Consider the following 16,213-nt stretch of genomic DNA (forward strand, 5'->3'; position numbering starts at 1 on the left):
TAAAAGCCTCTCAGAGACAGTTTTTTCCTCATTTCAAATCGAGACACTGATAGATGAAAGATGTGATCCACCCTTGGCTGTTCATCAAAGAAGTTGACGGATTAATGTGCTTGAGCTGTCTTGATTACCCCTTTAGCCCAGCAGGAGCCCCTTTGTGAAGGCTTGACACCAAAACAGCTTCTAACCATCTGATTTCATGATTATTAAAGGTGCATAATCACATGCTAATTACATGGGCTCTATATGTACTTAAATACTTCAACTAGTAGATAATGGAGGTGGATAAGTTTGTAGAAAAAAAAACACATAAATAAATGAAACGACAATAGGAAATAAATAGGACCAGGGAGGTGAATTCCTCCCAAAGAAAAGTGGTGCTTTTCCCTGAGTTGTTTTATAATTGCTTTTTAAATTCAATTCCACTGTTTGCCTCTGGGATTCACAAAGGTAGACCGCTACGGTGTCTCAGTCTGAGGCCTTGGCTGCTTTGAGGTGAAAGGCTAGTGGGTTTTGGACTATTGGATCCAGAAACATAACACTGGTACTTGGTCGCTAAAGTTATTAGCTGAACCACTTTAGCTAACACAGGTAAGAGAATGTGCCTCTTTATGTGTTTTGATGATTACAAACTGTGGTCACGTTCCCAACAAAACTGTATTAAGTTGTTGCTAATGTCAGCTCTATAATTGCTGCTAATGCTAACTGAACCGACTGCTGCTGCTTCAAACTGAAACCTACCTAAACGCATTTTGGCATCATCTTCTATTAAAGATTCGGTATAATGGTTCATAACGAATACCAGTATTTTTTTGTGTCTGTGTGTGATGTGGATTTTTAATATACCGACATATTTGATTACGCATTTTCAATGTAGCGCTTCTAAAAACGCATGGTGTGACTGCGTCACTGTTGGGCGTGGTGAAGATGGAAAGGTTCGCACAATGTAGGATCAGAACAGAAAAAAAATTATTCTAAAATATCCCAGTAAAATAGTCCATCCTTTGTCAATCTACTGCGTTAATTCCTCTCTCAACCAGTAAAAAATGTTGTGAACACATGATTATCCATGAAAAAAAACATCCCGATAGCGTCACAATTTTGAAAAATACCGTGATATACGTAGCTGGTCATGCCGCCCAACCCTAAAACATGTCATTTTTTAAAAAAATGCTGGTAATAACAGAAGAAGAAGAGCAACAAAACAGCGACAGTGAGCTGTTAGATGAAGAGCTGCACACCTCAAACTCCAGGTGACCAACTCTGTCATGTGCAGCACAAGCTCAGATCTCGTTTGCTCGTAGAATGACAGAAGAAGCCCAAATATTGCTCTTCTTCATTCTTTGGATTTGCTGTCGGCGCCAGTAACTACAGCTTCAAACTGCACATTGATGAAATTACAGTGCGTATGCGACGGAGAGAAACTTGTTTTAAATATATATAATTTTCCTCTTGTCATAACACGCAGACAATAGGCAGCGATTCTTTCGAGACGAACGCTGTTATAATATTTTGTCTGCGTTTCGCTTGGACACGGGGCGCAAAGCGAGCGAGTGACGGGGACGCATTTCAACGCCGGTGATGAAGTCAGGGAGTCGTCGCCCGTTTGCGTCGCCGAGGGTGACGTTAATGCAACATCTGAACTTGGCTTTAAGAAATCCATCAAGCTGTGGCCGACTGCACCGCGAGGGGATTGTTCTCTGCGACGTTGCCACTGTGACACATTTCACACAGTCATGTGAGTCACTATTATTACAAAAATGTCAGCTATAACAGCGCTAAGATTAGTCAGCGCACAGTTGGCGCGTATTTTCTCGCCAGTTTCGTCCACAAACAACTCCCGGGTTTTACGGCGGAGTTAAGGCGGCGGGAGAGACGAAGAAAAGAGCAGCTGAGACAGAAGCATTTATCATGCAGAGGTGCAATCAGAGTTACCTTCAAAAAAAAAAAAAAAAAAGAGGATAATTAGCAGGAAGGCCTGTCGTGTGTCTTTACCCCCATGTCTGTCTGCTGTTTGTTGGGATGCGTTTAAAAGTGGAAGAGTGGAAGTCAACTCCACAGTGCAGCATATATCACCAGCCTGTCATTATTCCTGTGCATGGGTTGTTATCTTGCCTCTTCTATAATCTTCTTATCCACCTGCTGTTTCACACGTCGCAGATTTTACATTCGGATGCAAGGAGGGATTACAGTAGCAACTGAATCATTAGCGTCAATAGGAGGGTGGTATAGAAAATTCGAGTTCCTGACGGGTGCCGGTGCACTTATTACGGCCGCGGAGTTACGCGCCGTGCAATCCGGCCGATTGAAGTCGACAGTTTGAGAAATTGGTGCTTTCGCCTCCTCCGACGACTGACACCAAAACCTGACACTTTAACTGGAGATGGGGTTTACTAGTGCAGGAAATAACTTACAGCGCATAGGAGGAGGGCGCAGCAGAAGACGAAGACCCACGGACGTGGAAGTCGGATGACTTGAGAGGAGAAGATTACAGAAAAAGAAAAGGCGGTACTGCTGCAGCTGATGCCGAGGAGGAAGACAGCGCAGTCCCACAGCTCAATTTGAAACTCAATGCCACGTAAACAGACAGTTAAAAGTCCTTTATGAGGGTGGATTTATCCATCAATTTCTAAACAGCAACGGGAATTGAGAAGAATCGACTGAGTAAAAGTAAACTTTATGAGCAGATGCATGCACATTTTCCAATTTTAAAGTTGGCTTCTGACACCTAACATATTTTTTTTTTCTTTTTGTAATTTCCAGGAAGTTTTCTGACAGGCGCCCACAACAAACCCACATCTGTCTGCAACTGTCTGAAGTCTCTGTCTCGCAGTAGGCTCCTTTTCCGTTTGAGTTCATCGCGCTCTGCTAACGCGCCGGGTTTTGTTCCGCGTGTTTTTCGCGCCTTTCGTTGTCACCGCGTTCCTCCTGGTAGGTTTGTTCGACTCCGTCAAGCTGAACTCGTTTTCTGGAGAGCAGAGTGACGCTGCAGCAGCAGAGCAGGACAGATATATATATAAATATATATATATATATGTGAGAAAAAGAGGGCTTGCATTTCTTTATTCAGAGAATGGGGCGGGAAGGGTTTCCCTACTTAAAAAAAAAGAAGAAAAAAAAGAAGAATTTGAAGAGTGCTGAACTGCGTGATGTTGCTCCCTCATGTAAACTGCTTTAAATAAACCATGACTCTTCTGAAAGGCTTTGCGGTGTTTCCCAAGCTTCAGCAAGACACAAGGGAAAGGGAGGTTTCTCTTATTCTCTCTCACTAGCTCTTCTCATTTCTCTCTCACTAGCTACGTATGCACATGTTTCCATCAGCCTTATTAATCCACACCAGAAGAAAAACATATGCAATAGTTCTTTCTCCCCCTCCTTTTGTTTCTTTTTCATTTTTCATTTATGCCCAACGGATGCAAGAAGAGGTCACAAAACAAGCACCGACAAATAAGCTGCCCCGAAAGATCCCAGAAACCAAATTGGCAAAGCGCCTGACATCCTGACATCCACGGCGACTTAATAGCTCATAATAGGACGTTTCTCGTGTTGCCTTTAGAAGTTTCAAGGCCGACACTTAGCAGTCTGGCCTGTTAATGGATGTTGCTAAACCAACTGAAAACAAACCAGCTTTCGGGCCACTAACCCACAAAACACGGCCACGGTGAACGGAGAATGGAAGTTAACGGGAGGGTATGACATTTTGGGGGAAAACACGGAGATGTGCTTTAATGCAGAAAATTAGATAGGTTGATAAGGAGCTACAGCTGCTGGCTGCATTATTATTATTATTCTTGCTATGCTGCACTGATCCCTCGTGGGGACATAATTTCCTGTATTTGGCCCATCCATTATTACTATACATTTGGAGCAGTGGACTACCTCTTGTGCAGCGACTGGAGAAATTGTAAATATAGTGGTTAGCTTAGCACGAAGAGGCAAAGAAACAAGGTAGCCTGGCTCTGTCTAAAGTAATGAAAAACTCATCCAATTCTAGCTAAATTTCTAACCATCCTTAAAGGTGAATGGATGGAGTGACCGTGATGGAAGCTAGGGAGTTCCTACTTAATCTGCCATCAGTGTGGGGTCCTTGGTCTAGTTTTAATTTATTTTGCTCTTGTTTTAACATCTACTGACTATCTGAAAAGGTTTTTCTCCAGTAAAGGGCATGCTAAGTTGTAAGTGGAACAGTCTCCACACCACGCCTCATTAGTTTGTCGTCTACCAGAGGAACTTATATAAAACCAGTTGGGGAAAGCTAACCCTTCACAGCTAACCTTTCGCTATCTTTGGTCTTTATGCTACACTATAGGTGCAAAATCCTGATTGCACGGTTCCTTAAAGGCATGTTATCAGTCAAACAATATTTAAAATGTGTTCAGAGCATTTGAATCACTTGTTTCTACATTTGCTGGTGCCGCATATTACGCCGCTGTTTATTTACTGTAAGTATTAGCACTGCGTTTCCGTCTGGGCCAGTCCTTCAAGTACTTTCAGCACGTCGAAGTGTTGAGAACATTTTGTTAATTTGTGCTTTGTCCGTTTGCGGACGGAAGAGGCGGTAATGCATTTCCTGCTCTCATACGCACGCGCACAGAACGACTCTCCCGTCGCTATACATCTTCAAACTGCTTGAAACGGAGCCAGCATATACCTTTCTGCCACTTAGTGTGGTGCATCAGGAAAGGCACCGGGCTGCTGCGCTGTAATGGAAAAGGCAGGGGTAGCTAAGAGGTCTCTACATTGTGTTTGTGCGCGCACATGCGTGTGAGTACATTAGTTCGAGACTATAAAGAGCATAAATAAAACAGGGGCCAGACCATATAGCTACAACAGGTTCTCGTGTCGACCTGCTAAACTGTATGTAGAGTTTTCTTTCTTTATCAAAGTCTTGGGTTTTTATGTAAAAGTGCATGCAAAAAAAAAAAAAAAGACTCATGTATGTGCTTGCATTTGTGGATTTAATGGGTGAGTGTGCGGTTTGAAAATAATTACTGGCAGCCAGGAGAGGTGAGTGAGGGTATAGGAGAGCAGGTGTTAATTGCCTTTTTTCCTGATAGCTGAGACACAGTGTGTGATATTTGCCAAGCGCCGCCTGTCTTCCTTGAGTGCAACATGCCTTAATTGCTCATTCTTGTTGGCAGGAGGAAACATGCAAATCGAAAATGCCATTTGGAAACACTCGGTATATGGCGGTGCCGTGACTGGGTGCACTCCATGTTTTTTGTCATATGCTGCTTTGGGGCTTGGGGAAAAGTAAATGCCAATTAATTAAGTTTCCAGTGTAAGTCCGCTGCTCGCTTTGCTCGAGATTGTTTCTGTATTTTTTGTCGGACGGACTCGGAATACGGGAAGGCCACTTAGGATTTGGTAGAAATGTGCGCAGAGGTTTGATTTGTCCATTTTAGGATTTAAACCGGAGCCGGGATAATAATCTGGGCAACACTGACAATTCATCAGTTTGAGTCATTTTGCCAACGTGCCTCCTCTGTCGGCACAGATGTTTATTTAAATGAAAGGAACCGAGACTGGCACATTAATATACAAATACTGATATGTGCGGCTTTGGCTTTTGTAATAAAACCTTTTCCATTTTAACCTCTGTGTCCGTTCCTAGCCTCTAACATGAAACATAAATGACCCAGACTATATCTGGTTCGTAAAAGCTTCTGCAGTGAGTGTTTTTAAACTCCCTGTGACTGGACAGGTACATCTTTTTTTTTTTCCTGAGAAAGGTCCTCTAGCTTACAGAAAGCGATGCATTTTGCATTCGCAGTTTGTTCAGAATAAATAAAACATAGAGTAAAACGAAGGGCAGCGGCAAGTAAACAGACAAAAAGCACCCATTTGTTTTGGGTTTGTATTAATTTTAGCTTTTTTTTTGGGGATTTCTCAATGTAGACACCACACTCTAACCGAGATGACAGGTCTGAGGTGCTTAGAAACGGCCCATGCAGATCAGATTTGCGCAGCCTGTGCCACGGAGTCACGCACACGTACCCGCGACGAGCAAATAACAACTACACAAAACAGACTGTTGAGCTGCTCGTGAATGCGTGCTCTCCCGCTATATGCCGGGGTTGCATCATGAAATCATCAGCTGCTGTGTTTCACCCGCCCACCAGATTCCAGCAGCCGCCATGAGCTGCTGATCCGGAGCCAGCGGGCGGCGCTGAAAAGACAAAATGCAGTCAGGCAGCACCCACTCCTCCGAAATAAAGAAGTGCAAGGGAGATGAGAAAGGGAAATAAACATCCTCATTCAGGAAATCATTTGCACGGAGGCCAAGAATCTCACAGAACATCATTTTCTAAAATACATCCCTCTCTGCTCCAGAGTTTTGAATGCATACAGACTGTATTTACAGTAACTACATACCCTCTCTTCTTATGCAATAATACTATAAATGCGAAGGCTTTCAAGTCTTCTTGAACCTAAATGACTTCTCCAAAGAGTCGGGACAGGCTTTATTTGTCATGTCTGGAACGTCAGCACTGAAACAAATAAAATATTCAGAGGCAAAATCGTCTGAGAAAACAAGGAACCGAGCGACAAGCTGCCGACCCGGAGCCGGAGCGCGCGGCGGGCCCCGCTTACCCAGCCGCCATCTCCTTTCTTTGCCTGAGCGGAGAGGACGTGTATTGTCAGTTCTCGTCAAAAATAGCACGGAGCCTGCTTACAATCCGGCCACCAGAGAGCCGGGGAGGAGTGGGATGCCATTTCTCAGCTCATTACGGAGCAACAGTCTGCCCTGCCGGTGTCACAATGCAACACGTCGGAGAGCTCACACCGCAAACACAGTCCTCCTCTCTCCAAATGTGGAGAGCACACCGTGTAGAATCACTTATACTCAGGACATGTTGTAGTGGTCGACTGAGCACAGCTACTTGGTTGTTGAGGTAAAATGGAGAATCCTTGATTTTCATTTGCCAGAATGGCTTCACCAAATAAAAGACGGCACTTGTGTTTCCAGAAAAGCACAAATTGACTGCAGCGGGGAGCCCGTCTCCAAATAAAGAGTTATTTAAACGGAAAAACGACTTTCATCTGATGGGTGTTTTCGGTATTTGTGGCAATGAAGACAGCAAAGGAAAAGGTAGCTCTGACATGAGTATGATGGTAGGCGTTTGGGAAACAAAACTTTGGGATAGGGTTCTTACATCCACTATGTATTTAATGTATATGTTGTTGGTGGTGACGATTAGCGCCACCAAGGGGTTATTCCCCACACTAGTGCCTTTTGCACCTGTGCCAGTAAATGAAAGTGCAAACTGTGCAATGTTCCAAACAAAGTCCAGAAAATAGACTTGAAGGTCTCAGAGGGCCAGTCAACTCGCAGCCTTACCTGCATTATTAATATGCTAATAATAAATGTGAGCAAGTCTAGGTTTGTGCAGCTTAGTGTCTGCTAAATATACGAGCAGTCAAAGCGGTTAAGGTGGGGCCGAATGAGTCATTTTCCCAAGATGTTGGGTATGTCTGTGTGTACAGGCTGACACCGTTGCTCCCCCTCTAATAGGTGCTTCCTAAAGCATAGCAATAATAATGTACACATCGCTGCAGGTCTTTCATCCAGAGGACAGTTCAAGGCAGAAAACCAAACATATCACAATAAATATTGTAGATTTTGTGGTGGTACCAGACGAAAGGAGTCTCTAAAGTCTCTAAATATGGAGTCACACTTTCATGATTAAATGTGCAAAATCTGGTGTCATCAACATAGAATATGTTAATCCTCTCCTATGTATCAAACTTTGTCAGTTCATTAAATAGTTCTTGGTAAAAACTCTCAAAATCAGCAAAGCATCGACCATATGGAAGAAAAACAGACTGACAGGGTTCATCCTCTAGGGGCACTGACTGTTTTAGGATGACCCAAATACTGCAAAGGGTTTTCAGAGACTAACCCAGCACCACAGACCTGGAGGTGCTGGAGCCAGCAAAGTGCTCCAGCGCACATCGACAATTAGGGTTCACTGAAGCAAGAAGGACGGTGTCATCAGCAAAGAGCAGATACCACGTTAATGTCAGTAAACTGGACCTTCTCCAGAGCTCAGCTATGTGCGAGGAGGTAAAAGGGAACAAAAGCACTCATCGACTGTGGTGCCCACCTTAAACATGAGTGGCCTGGATGCCAAGAAAACACAAGCTGAACAGATTAAAGGCACATGGACATGTCAAACTTCTGCAAGCCCTTTGATTCACTAAGATTAAATGCGTGCATTTATGGTTCCCAAGAGAGCGCAATTACATTCTCCAGTTGTTGTAAGCACAGTTAAACTAATGCTCATCTTTCATGGCCTCACTTCCTGTCTCCCCTATAAAAAATACGGACGAATTAGTGCACACAAATCAGTTTTATTTCATCCCCCCCGACTCTTAAGTACACAGAGGCTATGACATAGGCTCGGAGGTTAGAGATTTTATTAGCTAGGAGTGCGTGTGTGTGAGAGGGAGAGAGTGAGAAAGATAGAGTATGGTGGGGAAAATCAATATTTCATCTCATCAGGTGTTTATCTGAAGGGCCATGCAGTAAATATCATGATGGATGGTTGGGGGGTGTGGCTGGCAGGATGCATATAACACTAACGGGCCGACATCGTTCACACGCGCACACACATGCAAAAGGAAAAAAAAAAAAAGGGAGGAGGACGGGGACAAGCAAAATCAACAAACTTCAAATCTTGTAAATACATCCATTCCTCACGAAGGACGGGATGCGCACACACACACACACACAAACAAACACGCATAATGTCATAGCGGTGGGTAACCCGTGGTAATCCTCAGCCTTCTCTGCCTCTCCCAAGCAGCTGTGTCGCTCATCCCTTGTGCCGCTGAGCGCGCGTCCACGTGTTTGTGTGTGATCACGGAGGGATTCGACAGCAGCACAGCCGACAGCGACGATCAGATTATTACTGCTCACCGTGTGAACTCATGGACTCAGTCTGCGGATATGCTAATAGCGCTGATGGAGAAATGCTTTTGAACAGTGAGTGGGGAAAAAAAAATAAAAAATTTGGCTGATGGATTGGGACGAAAGTGACTCCAGACATGCTGCGATGATAAACAATGTGTGTGGGAGCAAGCGGAGGCGTGTGTGTGATGGCAACAGACAGAAGCACTGACGAGTGCAGCGTTTGCAGGAGTGTCAAGCTGTGCAGCAACAACGTATGATGTGTGTAGCTCTGCATGCGTAGTCTATGTACTGTACTACATATGTAGGTGTTGCGAAAATACAGTCAACACTAAGGATATATAAAAATATAACAGCAAATTACGCAATAACTGTTGAATACATTCGGTCATACAACTACAAATATATCTATCTGATGGACCATGAAAAATCAGTAGGCATATTCATCTGACGACTATGAATCTCTATATAAAAATCACACCAAATCATGCATAGGTGGTTGATTTAATTCTGTGGTTCTCGGTCATCCAGGTCGTAGTCATTTGAAGAAAGGTAACTGGACTTACCTTACCTTACCTTAGTTTCTTGAAGACGTTTCGTCACTCATCTGCAGAGCTTCTCCAGTTCTGAGAGACTGGTGGGAAGTTGGGACTTAAATCGGAAAACACGGTGGGTAAAAACCCATCAGAAACTTACTTGACTTGTTTCTGTTATAACCAGAAACTGGTGCCACTAATTTCCATTGACGGCTGGGTACTTACCTGTCGTTAAGTAGAGGGACTGTGTGCCTAAGGCCACGCCCACACATGTGAAAACAATACGGTTTTCGCTGGCGTTGTGTTGAGTATTTCTCCGTAAAAGGCGATCCATTGCGAAAGGCTGTAGTACATATCCCAGGCCTATGTGTGGCACTGTTTCTGCAAGAGACCTTAGCCAAAAGAAGAAGAAGAAGAAGAAGAAGAGGCGGAGCATAGGCTTTAACCTTGCACGCCGTATACAGTCCATGATCTTTTTTGGCTCATCATAGTGGCGAAGCAACAGTATATATTGGACCTAGCCACCCAACAAGGGTGAATATCAGATGCAGCACCATCACAAGCCTGTAGTCCACCATTGAGGCTGTTGTTATGAGACGTCGGGGGCGAGAGGGTCATCATCACGTTCGTATCAGGCTCCATACTTATCTTTTTCATCCTGGGACCTGGATTCAAAAGGGTGCGGTTCCAGTCACAGGATGATCCGGATCCGTCATTGACGGTACAACTGTGGAAGACCTATGCGGTTTCACCCAAAAATTGGATTTGTGCAAACGGGGCCTAAGCTACTTACTGTATGCATGGTACTCCAACGAAGCCAATGTCAACAGAAGCCTCTAGTCTCCAAGGTGTGAATGGTGTTGAAACTTCTTGGGGACTTCTGAGAGAAGGCCTCTTCAATGTTGAGGAGGTTGAGATATTTCAGTCACAACTATCAACGTCAATTTTTTTGAGGGTCGTGCTACAATGTAAGAGTCAGTGGAGAGCAACCAAAGTTAACAGCGTTCATTCTCTGATGACCACGAATGTAACTTTAATGGCTGTGCTACAAGGTTACATTAGAGCTACTACCAGTGATGCCAAAATAAACACTACACCGCAAATGTTAAACAGAAAAATCCTGGCAAACCAAAACGAAAACATACAGCGTGAAGATCAATGAACATTTCAAGCTTGAGCTTAGTAAACAGACCCGCCGGCTAAGCTTGCTCCACATGCAACGGCATCCAGTAGGTCAGGCTGCCCTGAAAGCCTGTTGAGTACATTTCCATCAAACCAGCAAATCTCTATAAGCGGTCGGGAAATAGACTGTGACTCGGGAGCCGAGGGGTGGGGGGTTCGAAAAGTGGGCTTGTGATGGGACAATTACTGGCCTGGAGCCCCAGAGTGGAAGAAGGAACCCGAGCAGGTGAATGCACAGCTGTCTCAGCAGTTCGTAGCTACAGCCGCTGACGTGCCTTTGAGGAAGGTAAAACGCTGGCTGGAGCGCACTAATAATAACGTACGTACGCGGAGATGGATGGCGCCGAGGTGAAAGGCTGGTGGTGGTTAGTAGTGCAGCACAACTCCCAGCTGTGATGCTGTGAATGTGTGAAAATCTTCCCGGCAGCTACAAGAGTGCGTTAACAAGAATGTGTTAATAAGGTCTGAATAAGAATCCAAGTTGATGATGTCTCTCCAGTGTTTCTGTTACATCTTGATGTTGGATATATATATATATAAAAAGGAGGAAGGCTCCAGAGAAACTTAAGAAGAAATGAAAGCGACGCGCACAGAGCTGACATCTCTCTACAGCTCGTACTGTATGGGACAGTAGTGAAGGCTTTCGTGGAAACCCAAGTCATAATCTGCATCTGAGATTAAAACTGTGCTGCGGGGCCTTAATCCTTCCTGGAGCGCACATACACACTGATGAAGCGCCCGGCAGCATAAATCCCACTTAGGCAGCTCCGAAGCAAGCTTTAATTGAAAGCATTCCACTTATTTAAAAAGGTGGTCCAACGACGGAGGGGATGCAACCAGGCACAGCTACTGTATCCACACTTGTTGTCTATATTCATGTGTACATGTTGTTACGTTAATATGTAGCATTGACACCTGCGGCGATTCCATCTTTACGTGTTGCCCTTTTTACGTGACCTTTTCATGACTCCTTTAAGCAGCCTCTCTTGCCTGAGGTCGCCCCAGCTGCACCCCGAACATGTGCGCCGACAGTGAAACGCACCATTAAGTGTGTCGGGTATGAGCCCCCCCCCCCCATCGCCACCTGACTCCTCGGATTAGAAAATAGTTAAACTGAGTGGCGGGGTTAAATCAAGTTGCGGGGGCCGGTTCGGCTCATTTGTAGCCGGGCGACGTGCGCCCGGGGCCACGGAGGCGGCGCTCGCGAGTAACACCGCGGTATCTTTAAATAAATCAGGAAAGTGCTGAGAGCGGAATGGGATTTAATACACAGCGTTTGAGGGGGTTTAACAGAAATACAGTCTGAAATGTCAGGATATAACCTGGACCCTGGAGAACAGCAGCAGAGATAGCTGTGTCATATTACACTGGAATCCAATTAGCAGCCTTTAAAGAGGTGACATAATAACAATAGGGCAAGATTTCACACTTACATCAGCGCTATAAAAAAAAAAAAAAAAACAGTTAATGGAAGGAGCTAGCTATTAGCAGCTGTGACCACACAGAAAACATGCTGTCATACCAATGCACTGGTTGATAACTGGTGAATAACACATATTTATCTTGTTTAAAGGCACAGTAAAAACACACGCAATGATTTGTATCATGCATTTTCATTATGGGGCATTACTTAAGTGATATAGAGAAAAAAAAAAAACATACCTCAACATGCAGTTGGATAGTCCTACAGCCATTTTGGAAAACAAATTCAACACAATCACAGGAGCACAATCAGTTCCCAATGGAGCGATACCAGGTTCACTTACCAGGGTCTGCTGAGGTACTGCAGGGGGGGGTCGCAAAATCTTTGGTTGATTAGACATTTTTTATACATCTTTTAGTTTCCCCCAGAAATTTAAATTTCTTTCAATACACATTAACATGAATACGACATATTTTAGTAATAGCTTAATATTATGTAATAACAATATAATCTAATATAATCACACATATAGAAGGTAAAAGCTAATCTCGCCATCAGTTTGGGGTTCTTTGGCCTGAAAAACATTGAAGACCTCTGCTATAAGTCATTACTGGTAGTGGTAGTGGTAGTACTGGTAGTGTTAAATATTCACAGTACAGTAGTGTAACAGTACAACATAAATAAAACACACCTATTATATATATATAATATTGATTTCTCAAATGCTTTCCTTCATTCTTTTCTGCTAATTAGTGTGAGCATGCTAACGTTAGCATGGTTTCTCGTATTTGGTCCCTGCAAAGACGTCTGGTTTTTAAACGTTAGGGTTTTTGATTAAACTCCTGCTACTACAAAATCATTTCTACTCAACGAGTCTTATGGGTCCTCCGTTAGTGCCCCTCAGCTCAAATGCAGCGTTTGGCGTTTCGATACCACCCCTCGCATGTCACTTTCGGCGACGGCGAATCTCCCGTCTCCCCTCGCGCTGGTCAATTAGCGGCGCCGTTCGCAGTCGTCGGTGGCGTGTCGAGATGCAAGCTCGCGCCAACAACATCAAACCCCATGTGTGCTCTGTCTAAGTGAATTAATTAGGTTATAGAGGCGGCGGATGTTGGAAGTGGATGTCAGATACTGCCACGTGTTTGAAACCAGATAAAACAACTAATGGTAATGGAGCTATTATAATATATTTATAATTACGACTTGGTCCTTGGAAACAACAGCAACGGCAAACTAGTCCCACAGAACGCTGGAGGAAGCCTTTAGATTATCGAACTGTTGATTTCTAATTAATTTCAAGTTTTATTTATTACTTTTAAACCTTTTCCCTCTTGCCAGAAGAGCTCAGGCTTTCAGAATCTCATTTCATCCCTTTCATATTACAGCAAAGCCCCTTCTTATTTTCGTTTATCCCCACTGACTGTCAATATTATCGTGCTTTTAGCCATTTCATTCTCTCTTCGTTCGGTGCATGAATTGATTTCCAGGCATAATTGCTGAAAAAACGCAAGTTATTCTATTGCTTTTTTTTTTATTTTTGTCATATTTGATCCAGTTGGCTCATGATCTCTCTCAGTGATTCGGCCTTTTTTGTGCGTTTCTTATGCAAAGTTCAACATCGCGCTCGATATGTTGTTTGGTAGCGGCGGAGTGCACATTCCTGAAAAGATGTAGTGGACGCTGGGAAATAAAAGCTCCCGGCGTTCGCCTGCTGCGGCAGCATATGCGAGATGCCACAGCATCAGGGGAGGGCAGATATAATTTAAACGTCCAGACCTGGCAGCTTGTTGATATCTTAAGATGATAATTCACGGGCGTAATTGCCCTCGGCGATTAAATCAGTGGTGGGACCATCAGCCCCGAGCTATCTGTCAGGGCTATCTGTCCCCTCCTGGCAGTGTGTCAGTCTGGTGAATGGGACGAGCCGCAAATAGAGTACATTTATGTTACACTAAAATTAAAACGATCCTTCATCAGTCTTATTTCTCGCAGCCAAAAGAGCCAAACAGTGACACAAAAGGCCCTTATCAGCGCAGTTTGTGTTCTCATTAACTGTTATTTGTGGCGGTTTGAATGGCTGGGACATTTTGCCATTACTACTGAAAGTCAAAATGAGCAAATTGATTACATTCTCTTTCCCGTCTGTGAAATCAATGCGAGAAAAGGCACGAGTTCGAGATGACGGCAAAGTAAAAGTCACGTTGGAGAGAGAGAGGGTAACATTTCCCAACTATTTTTTTTTTTTTTTTTTTTTTTTCCTGCCAGATGGAAAGTTAAAACCCAGAACCTGTTCTCTCATGGGTGGGAATGTACTTGCAAAAAAAAGCGGCGAGGTTCACCAAACACGCTGTGATCTCTGATTACGGCAGAATGCCCAGTGCGTAGCGGGATGCTCGAATCTGGCAGTGGTTAAAGTAAAGCTGGGGGGGAAAAAAAACAACAAAAAAAACAAGTGATCACAATCATTTTAACACGTCAGTTGCTTTTGGTTTATTTTTCGTGTAATTTTAGAGCTCAGTGATTGTAAGAACAATCATAGCTGCGAGGGAATGACCGGTGGATGGTGCATTGAATTAATTCTGGGAGTGTGACTGTGTTTTACACAAGTTGGAAGAACGTATTAGCGTTACAATACATTAATAAGTTGTGTGGTGCAGTGTGTCTTTTCCACTCATTCTTGTGTGTGTGTGTGTGTTGTCGTGCTGGGGATGTGTAATGGAGCGTCCCAAATATTTCACATCAGCAGTGGGAGTAATTTAATTAATCTCCACTTTCACGCAGAGAAAACAACTTTTGCAGCAAACGTGTCTGTAATACTTGATTCTTTTTTTCTTTCTTTTACATATAAAGGTTGAAATCTGAACTATTGTTCATGCGGAAAATTCCCCTGGTTAGGCATTCGACATACATTGCAAATAAGTTTGTGCCTCAAATTTGATCTGGGGTAAAGCAAAGTGTCACGGTGGCTGTATTGTACTTTCACGTGATTCATCTGCTTATAGCGAGGAGCTTAATCGCTCCTGTCAACGCGCACTCCTTCAGCAGCAGCTGGAAGCAGCAGCATCTGGCACTTTCCCGCACGCAGTGGTTGTATGTCAGTTTAAACATATGGAACCGACTCAACGCACTCCCCCGCGGGGCTGCGACGGCGCCGCGCGAGAACCGGGGAACCAGCCGATAAGACGTCACATCAAGCTTTCGAATGGTTTCCTCCGACGGAAATGTGTAGCGGCGCCAAGGCGGCGAAAAAAGAAGCAACCATATGACAAATGAAGGGAAGACTGATTAAAGGAAAGGAATGTGCAGATGTCGTGGTATCTGGGATCCCCCAGGGGGTGCGTGGAGGTACTGCAAGGGGGGGGGTCGCAAAATCTTTGGTTGATTAGACATTTTTTATACTGTATATACATATTTTAATTTCCGCCCACAAATTTAAATTTCTTTAAATACACATTCACATGAATCCAACATATTTTAGTACAGGGATTTGGGATGGCTTGATATGAATGCAAAATATTAATGTATATGTTAATCTCTACATCAGTTTAGGGGTCCTTGGTCTGAAAACATAGAAGACCTCGGTGCTAGGCATTGATATTTAGGAATACAGAAAATAGATCTAATTGGAGGGAAATCACAAGGCAAGCAAAGTTATTTTCAGCCTCGGGAATATCTTACAAATTTGTTGTTTGATTCCGTTTACTCGGACCGGGTTGTCCGAACCAATCCCGCACAGTTCCCGCCGAAAGCGAGTCGGGTCTCCGGAGGAACGACCACGCTCGTAAAGAAATCAAATGAAAATGAAAAAGATTATTAAAAAAAAAAAGGAAAATAAGTTCTCCCAGCAAGTGCTTGCGTCGTTCAGTGGGAATGGCGGCGTCTACAACGGGCTTTTCTCCCTCAGTAATTGGAGACACAGCTCGGAGCCTGTAAAGCTTGTTGTACTGTGTTGGTGCTGTAGTTACTAAGCTAATTAGCAGTAAACAAGCAGCTGGTAAACCACCTTTCTGATTCTCTTACAGCGTTCTGCGTCTTACATAAAACTCATCTTTTCTCACAGCGCTTATGTTTTTTTATTTTTTTTGTTTCTGCCGTTGAAAGCAAATCCCCCCCCCCCTGCCCCCGCCCGAGGCTCCTCACTGGAGCAATTTGGGTTTAAGT

This window comes from Mugil cephalus, chromosome 23 (assembly GCF_022458985.1).
Source record: "Mugil cephalus isolate CIBA_MC_2020 chromosome 23, CIBA_Mcephalus_1.1, whole genome shotgun sequence".
Taxonomy (NCBI): Eukaryota; Metazoa; Chordata; class Actinopteri; order Mugiliformes; family Mugilidae; genus Mugil; species Mugil cephalus.